Genomic DNA, 6,000 nt, shown 5'->3' with positions numbered 1-6,000 from the left:
AGTAAGGTTACAAAAAGGAGCATGCTCCTTTTTGTAACCCAAATTGTTCCCTTTTGTAACAATTCGAAATTTTGTTTTGGATAATTGAGCTATAATTCCTCTGTGCACAGTTTACTAGTGTTTAACTATCTCAAAATACAAAAACGAGAATAAAATATGCCAAACGGCAATTTTTAAAGCATTTGAAGTTCACGTCGGAATAATGTCATTTTTATGTTAGTGAAAAGTTATAAATTTTTTCTTCAATTGGAATGAATAAAATGTGTAATATTGCGGCATATGCTAAAGAAATAAATTTTTTCATGTCTAGAAAAGATTTTTTCCAAGTTTTTAGAAAACACCACCCAATTTCCTGAAAATCTTAAGGGGGGAGATGCCCGATTTTTCAGGCTGTTTTATAGGGTATTTTGGGATTAATAAGGATCACATAGGGTTTATTTTGCTCTATTTTGGACATTTGTAAAAAGTTTCGGCGATTTTAGGATATTTGTCTGTGAAAGGTAAAAAAATATCTTTTTTTTCTACATATTTTACGTTTAAGAGCGAGTTTAATAACATACCTTATTAACTAACTAATTTACAGCAAATGAAAATAGCTTTGACAGTTGGATTACGGAATTTATGTTTGCTGTTTGTTTTCAAGGTTGAAGGATAACTGAGTAAATAAGCCAAATTTTAATTATGATATTGTTATCATAACCTCTGTTTTCTTGACTGTAGCAGAGGAATCAGAAAACTTGTTTGAAATAGAATTTGGCCTTTTTATTCAGTAATCTGGTTGTTTATGTTAATTAGTGCTAGTTTTTAGGCTTGGTAGTTTCAAAGTAAATACTAGGCCAAATAATTATAACATACCGGTCACACCCCGCTGGTTGAATATTTTGCGTGCGCTGATTGGTTCATTGCCGGTCTGGAATCCCCCAGTATTAGACTGTTGCCGTAGTAACGGTCCAGCTCTCATATTTTTGAACAAAAACAAGCTTGTACTTTTATTTTTGTCACGAAAAATATTGATGGAGAATGGACCAAGAAGAGCATTATTATGATATTATATTATAAGAATATTATATTTATTCATCTTTGATTTTTGTTTATATTGCTGTATCATTCTTATTTAACGAGTAAAAAACAAAGTTTTGGAAGCCATTTCATTGCTTGCTTGGCGACTGGCTGGCGAAAGAGCCAGCAAGAATGCTGCAGCGCATTGTATAAATAAATAAACTAAATACTGTATGCCATATAATAAATCCCTTATTAACCGAATATGTTCCGTCCTTACTGGAAAAATATCAGACCTCAGTCAAGAACTCGGTCTGATATTTTTCTAGTACGGACCTCAAATTCGGTTAATAAGTGGTATATCATGCAGTCTCTAAAAATTAAATAAGGGTCTGATATACTTTTAAAGGTTACATATGTTTGTATTATTGAGTTAGGATATGCTAGTACATTTGTGCATATCATTCATATCAATCTGATAATGGTAATAATGTGTTTGATAAATTGTACCGTTGGTCATTGCCAAGTGCAATTAATCTCTAGAAAGTAACTGAGCATCTAATATGCATTAAAAAGTTGGTTTGTATTGCTAAGAGAGGATACAACTAGTATATTTGTGCATATTATTGATATTATAAATCCAAATAGCAGCCCTTATATTCTATGCCGAGGGAAGTTCAGGGGGAATTGCTGTAAGAACAACATGCTTTAGATACAAAAGAAAATAAGGGTCTTATATACAGTGTACATAAAAAAAGTTTGTATTGTTGAGTGAGGAACAGTGGCATTGCCAGCCTGCCAAATTTGTCCTTCTATGTAAATTTCGAGTTATTAGAGTTTTTTGGGTCTTTATAGCAATGTATTGTTTTGACAGTCAGTGAACACCAAAGTATTAGCATAGCGAGACAAATTGTCAGTCTGGCTATGCTACTGGTGAGGATACAGCTAGTACATTTGTGCATATCATTTAAATCAACCTGATAGCAGCCCTTATATTCTGTGGAGGGGGATTTCTTGCTTGTCTGCATGTTATTAACTAATTACTAGGAGAACAGCTCATTTGATCTAGCTACTACAGAACAGTATTGGCCTGTTTTGATAAGTTATGGGGTTGGCATTAACCTGGGGGTAACTTGTATGATATTGTTAATTTTTAGTGTGCTCATAGCATGCCATCAGTCTTGAGAAATAAAGGGGTGAAAATATAGGGCTGTTATACTCAAAATAATTATATTTGTATATTAAAGAGTCGATACATATTCTAGTATACTTATAAGTATATCAAGCCTACAACAACCCCTTATTCTATGGAGCGCAATACATTCTTGGAGAACAGCTTGCTTGCTGTGGCTACAGTAGAATATTGATGCCCTGTTTTATTAAACTTTATGATTTTGATAACTTGTAGGGTGGTCATAACATGTAATCAGTCTTTAGAAAGTAAATATGGGCTGATACATTATACTCAATAATGTTTGTATAACAGAGTAAGAATGTGCTCGTGTATTTATTCATATCAACCCAGCAGCAGTCTTTTGATTCTGTGGAGAGGGGTTTTATTAGCACGTCCTTTGTTCACATCAAATTTTAGTATTTTCTCTTAGTGGTCTTAGACTAGGTTTGGAATGTTCTGTTATATTTTTGCCTTTTAGTAAATTTTGACTGGTTGTACTTTATATTTATAGCAACTATAGCAATTTTTCTAAACACGCTTGCCCCCTACCTGGGAGTACTTGTTACAGGGTACTTGTTCTATATAACTCAGTTGCAACAAAGCAACTTTGGTGTTGGTAGTGTTTAAGAAAATTTTGTGTCCTTAAGGGCTTAAAGTTTGATCTGAATATCGTGTAGCAGAATTCTGCTATAACAGTTTTTTTGTTTTTCAGCTACCTGCTTCTTTACTAGTCTTCACTCTATGGTCGGGGAGTGTTATTTTCTTTTATTTATGTTTATAATCCTATGTCCCGGCCTGTGTAAGTAATATACTCATGTATAGGATTTAGGTTTTAGATACTTTGTATGCTGGGTTTTAATTCGGAAGGAAAACATATAACATATAATTTCAGTATGCATAATGTGGACCATAGTAAGTGATAACAACATACTTATGGAACACAATTTGGATATTAGGACCAAACCAATAGCGTTCGAATATAGAAAACACCTAAGTAATGTATGCTACATGTTCAAATTTCAAGCAAACATGTTTGCTATTTTGCGCTGTTAGCTAAAAGGTGCGATCAAATGTCGGACTTGATTATCTTAAATACACACAAATATGTTTTAGTAGGGCATACCAAGTCTATGATAAGTGACTCAAATAGTCTAAAACTATGCTAGTTGGAAATTATACTTGTCGCATACTTGTTTGAACACTTTTGGTACCTATGTATATATTTTTTATACTAAATTATCTTTCATTGGTACCGCCCTGATATGAGTATTGAATTGTGACTTGACATCAATTAGCACATCCTTTACCATGCGTCTTTAACTGTAATTGTGATTTTGGTACGTGTATGCATTGAAAAGTTGAAATCTTAAAAGTTAAGTTATAAAAATTACTACTAAACATAATTCTGATCATTATATATATATATACGCTAAAAGCACGCAATAAATTTAGAGAGTCCAGTTAAGGCTAATTTCCACTGTCACGTTTTCTGTCCGTACCTATTTATACGCCCGTGAATTTTAAAAAGGTTTAAGTTGCTGTAAAACTAAACAGGCAAGTCGTTAAAGAGTAATAAACTCTGCGCATCAATTTATTAATTATGTTGTTTTAAAAGTCAAATATTATCTGGGGCCGGTTGTATCAAGCCCGCGCGTTTCGTGGTTAAGTTCACAATAGAAAGCAAGTCTATCGTTTTACTCAGGAAGCAAACTAAATGTTTTTAACTTTAATACAAATGTACTGTTTACAACTACATATTCAGCGCATAATATTCAAGTTGACTCATTCAAGAAAGATGTAAGCGTGTTATTTAAATTTGACTTATCCCACCGTTAGACACCTTTCGAACAACCGGCCCTGGAAGTCAACCTTTATGACTTTTATGCATGTCTCGGTGAAAACCAGCTTTCATAAACATACTGCCTAAAATTTTTGGTCTGGCAGTCTAATGATCAGAGCAAAAATTACCTGACTAGTTTTTATATATGTTCTTTATTTGCACTAAACCAAAATACTGTACCCACTACATAAAACTATGTACGTAATGAATAAAAATGATGTTTCACATTGGCGTAATCACAAACATTAAATTCCAATTTAATATGAACGGCAGCCTTTAATCTTGTCCGATAAAAAAATTCTACCGCGCTGTTACTTCTAGCCTTGAACTTTAATTCAGTTTTCATAAATGTTTGAGCATTTTGTGCCCAAAGAACATGCCCTGTCTACCGCGCACCAAAAAAGTTAAACTGTTTGATTGAGTATAACTTCAGAATGAAAGAGCTCTTATGCTAAAATTATGTTTTTTGTACATCCTCTAATGTCGGAATTAAATTTGGATATATAGCATGAGGTTTTTCGTACAATTTGACCGAGATATCGCCGATATATCCTAGTTGGATATATTTGCAATTCCTAGTATACTCTAAAAAGTTCCCATCTTATTGCTCTTACAGATCTTACAGATTCAGATTCACAAGGCAATGATATTAGCAAAGAAAGTAGTATGTACACTAACTGTAAAAAGTAGGATTATCATAAAAGTTTTATATGTACATTTTCTATTGAATAATTGAACACTTATATTTTAGAAAGTCCAAACAACCCAGATGAAGGTGATGATCTTCCTAAAACTTGTGACAGCGAGTGTGCTCCATCGGTACATAGTTCTAAAAGGACATTAACGTCATTTCTAACCATAGAAGCTCCTCAAAGCTCATCCAAAGCTCCTTCGCTCGTCCAAACCAGTTGTAATGAAAAAAGTGGTAGAGACCTTGCAGAAGACACCTAGGCTTTCCCATTTGTTGGAAACATTTACTAACCGCCAATTAGCTGATAGAGTGCGCTCAGAACGAAAAGCCATTGTTCGTGCCAAGCAGAAAAATAATTTAAAAAGTAAGACTAAACGTAACGCTAAAACTAGTTGAATTAAATAATTAAATGTTAAGCCCGAGCTCAGCAATCTCATATATAACAGAACTTTCCAATCAAGTATAACAGAGATGCAAGTTTATAGTATATCGTTTCAGCAACTATCTAAAGTATATAAGAAAGTTCGATTAAGGTTTTACTCAGAGAAAAAAATAGTTCTCATGCAGCATTCTCTTTTTAACAGCACTTGGCGGCCAGGTATACAGGAACTTAGCTTCATCGCTTGATGGGGGCAGGTGTATACTAATATATTCATATAAAACTGTACAATCGTAATCAATCAGGCACAAAAGGAAAATATAAATATACCCGCGCCCATTGGAACTTCGCACTGAACTTCGCAACTGCGTTTTGAAAAGTTATGTGAAATCTACAATAAGTTTCTAGGTATAGCTCTGACCAGATAGCAGCATATAGCCTTGGCTAAAATATACAAGTGCTTTAGTAGAATTATCAACTGGCTAGGCTATGAAAAAATGGATAGGTTTATGTTCCATTGGACACGGTGTTCATTATAATCGCTACTATTATATATATATATATATATATATATATATATATATATATATATATATATATTAAAGTAATATATAATGTATAATCTATATATTATAATCGCTGTTTTTTAGTCAATTAGTTGCTCGATATTATAACGATGTTGGTGCTAATACAAAAAACTAAATTATCTATTTAATTCAAGAAATTTATTCTGTGATCCTTATAGCTGTTAAATACGTAAAATTTCACTCTTATGATGAATAACATTTTTCGTTTGAGTACAGTTCTGAATAAATGTACAATGTATAGATATACAATATTGGTACAGTATGTATAATTAAAATGCCATATATAATAATTGTAATGATTTTTAATAAATATGTTCTTGACTTGCATTG

General features: G+C 32.8%; 1 long non-coding RNA gene across 1 annotated transcript; it reads left to right on the top strand.

Moving 5' to 3' along the window:
* Window positions 1–4,301: 4,301 nt before the first annotated feature.
* Window positions 4,302–5,046, top strand: LOC114537990. The gene is made up of 2 exons (XR_003688663.1): window positions 4,302–4,677; window positions 4,765–5,046. It is a non-coding gene; the product is annotated as an uncharacterized LOC114537990 (long non-coding RNA).
* Window positions 5,047–6,000: the final 954 nt, after the last annotated feature.

Source organism: Dendronephthya gigantea, unplaced genomic scaffold, assembly GCF_004324835.1.
Source record: "Dendronephthya gigantea isolate DGI-Jeju-01 unplaced genomic scaffold, DenGig_1.0 000171F, whole genome shotgun sequence".
Lineage (NCBI taxonomy): Eukaryota > Metazoa > Cnidaria > Anthozoa > Malacalcyonacea > Nephtheidae > Dendronephthya > Dendronephthya gigantea.
Note: the sequence above shows the minus strand (reverse complement) of the source record. Positions and strands in the feature narration are given on the sequence as shown.